The sequence below is a fragment of the Triticum aestivum genome, chromosome 4D, assembly GCF_018294505.1.
Source record: "Triticum aestivum cultivar Chinese Spring chromosome 4D, IWGSC CS RefSeq v2.1, whole genome shotgun sequence".
Lineage (NCBI taxonomy): Eukaryota > Viridiplantae > Streptophyta > Magnoliopsida > Poales > Poaceae > Triticum > Triticum aestivum.
In genome coordinates, this window is record NC_057805.1 from 214,070,896 (window position 1) to 214,073,834 (window position 2,939).

The following is a 2,939-nucleotide window of genomic DNA, read 5'->3' on the forward strand; positions in this document are numbered from 1 at the left end:
AGATATAATATTTTACGGTGTGTTTATAGTATTTTAGGGTTTATTATGAATTTTCAGTTTTAGCAACGATATATTTCCTGTACAGTATATCTTCGCAGATATTACTATCCATATGGGCCTGCACAACCTCGACCTTCTCTATCCTCCGCTCGCGCGCGCTAGAGCAGGCGACATGAGCTAGCCGACCGGCCCATTTCACCGCAGCGCAGCGGGCAGCCCAGCAACAGCAGCGAGCCTTTTTCATTTTTTTTCTCTTTTTCCACCTGTCTGCCACTGACCGCTAGGCCTCCCTTGTCATCTCTCTCCCTGGTTCGTGTTCTTCCTGGAGACCAATCCCGATCCAAATCCTCGTCTGGATTCGGCTCGGATCTTGCACCTCTCGCACTCCCACCTCCATATAAATATTCCCCAAGTCTGACTCTTCTGATTTTTGCAAAAATCTCCTGCTCCCGTGCCCTATCTCGCCCGTACCAGAAGATCGAATCTCGCCGGAGTTTCGCCGCTGCTGACCTCCGCCGTCGTCGTTTCCATTGCCTATAGTGGGTCCCAGCACCTCTTCTTGCTCCTGTTATTTTTGCCTTGATCTCCTCTATCGCCCTAACCATCTATCTCGCACAGGGAAGCTCCCGAGCACTTCGAACACCGTCGCCTTTGCTCCAGACGAGCGGCACCGCCTCTGCAGACCGTCCCCGATCCCGAGAAGTGCACCTCCTGGGGCGCCGTGCCACGCCGCATCCGACTCGATCCTTTTCGAGTCCACCCTTAGACGTCTCCACCGGCGAAGTCCGAGCCGCCGTGCTTCATCTTGCCCAAGTCCGGCAGCCTTCCTCTGTTTCTCCGGTGAGCATCCCCGTCTGTCCGATCTCTCTCGGACGGCCGAGATTGATTCGCAATATTTTTTTATCACCAAAACGTTTTCCTTTAAGTTGTGGCCATTCGCCGTTTAGACCTCACAGTGAGCACTTCCGAGCCAATAGAAATACGCCACGTGAAAGTTCGCTACAGCAGCCTCTGCAGCAGTAAAAAAACAGAGAGTTCTTTTGTCTTTTTTACATATTTTTCACCTAATTTCAATTAGCTATAACTTGAAATCCGTAACTCCAAATTCATCGATTATTTTTCCTGTGTACTCGTAGTGACCAGTAAAATACCATAGAACCAAAATTTCACATTTTTGAACTGTTTAAATTTGAATTTGCTCGAATTTAAACTAAACCTTCCGGAGGCCATATCTTTCAAACCATAGATCCAAATTAGTTGATTATTTTTGTTGTGATCCTACTAGCATGTAGATAATTTATACCTACAGTTATGTTCTGTTAATTATGTTTTTATTTGAATTCCTTATTGTTTACTTTATTTTGGCGTTATGTGAGTATGGTTTATGTATCAGTGCCTTTGTTAATCGTATAGATTGTCCGGAGTGCGAAGCGGATCAAAATTGAGTGTTAGAGTACTTCAGCACTGTTCAAGGCAAGTTGCACTTTTGATTATAGCTAATCCTATATTTCTGCTATGCATGTGTAGTTGTTGTGTTATGATATATATTTGGTTTGATCTGTGTATTCCATGTTGTCATATTCGTGGATGGTGTGCTTTATGTGATGTGTGATTAGCTTGTTGTGGTATACGTGGGCATGTGTCGAGTGATCCATTAAAGTGGTGAGTCTTTATAGCTGTAGGCTCGGGCTTTTTCTCAGGTGAATGCGTCAATGGCTGAGCGCTCTATTGTCCCTAGAGAATGCACCATGGCTAAGCGCACTTGAGGTTTCGGGGCTTAAATCGGGTGAATGTGTTGATGGCTGAGCGCTCTATTGTCCCTAGAGAATGCGCCACGACTGAGCGCACTTGAGATTTCTTGAAGATCTTTGTCATCTGTGTTTGTGTGCACCTTGCCTATGTAGTGGAGGTAGGTGAAGGTAGTTTTACACAAAACCAACTTGAGTGTATTGTTTGTCATACCTTGCATGTTGATGTAGGTTTGCTTTTATCATTATGTGTAATTTGCCAATACATTCAATGTATTGATCCTTGTGGATGCAACTTATCATGTTGCAAGATTTTCAGATGATCAGTGAGATACAGTAGGGTCGCGAGTCTTCACTCAACATTTTCGCAAGTGGGTAGTGATGGGACTTATCGTTTACTTATGTTACATTTCCGCTGTTATTATTAAATAAAGTTAGCTATGTGCTGCTCTGTTTGTAATACTTTATGAATTCTGGATCATACATTATAGTAAATGATGCACTTGTTATTTAATATTCATATATACTGTGTGTGCTAGCGAGTCGATCCAGGGACTAGCACAGTGAGCACAGAGACATCGAATCTTATCAGGTTCGGGTCGTTACAAGCTGCTCTCGTCCTAAGGCGATCTTGCCGGGCTTGAGTGTTGCGCGTTCATCACGATCCTCCCATCAATCCACCAAAGTAGGAGTAGGTTTTTACGCCTCGCGGCGGCCTGAACCTGCGTAAAAACTGCCTATGTCATTGCCGCCGTGCTGCCCTACGACCTCCGCTCTTTGTGCAACGCGCCCTTCCCCCTACCGAACCACAAGGGGCCGATGGACCCATAGGTGGCCGTGTTGAACCACGACACATTACTACACTTGTATCCATCTCTTCGCCGATTTGGTGCACCTATACAATTTACCATTGTTTTTGGTGTGTTGGGGATACAAGAGACTCTTTGTTATTTGGTTGCAGGGTTGTTTGAGAGAGACCATCTTCATCCTACGCCTCCCACGATTGATAGACCTTAGGTCATCCACTTGAGGGAAATTTGCTATCGTCCTACAGAACTCTGCACTTGGAGGCCAAACACGAGTTTACAAGAACAAGTTCTGTAGTAGACAGTTAGTGGCACAAACTTCAATCAAATGTTAGTCAGGATATCGAAAATGTTGAAAAGATGCACAAATTGCAAGACAAATAGA

At 44.9% G+C, this 2,939-nt stretch overlaps 1 long non-coding RNA gene across 1 annotated transcript; it reads left to right on the plus strand.

Annotated features, from left to right (window-relative positions):
• The first annotated feature begins 297 nt into the window (after positions 1-297).
• On the plus strand, positions 298-2,716 carry LOC123099851 (uncharacterized). Its single transcript, XR_006448255.1, has 3 exons — positions 298-539; positions 619-840; positions 1,414-2,716. It is a non-coding gene; the product is annotated as an uncharacterized lncRNA (long non-coding RNA).
• Positions 2,717-2,939: the final 223 nt, after the last annotated feature.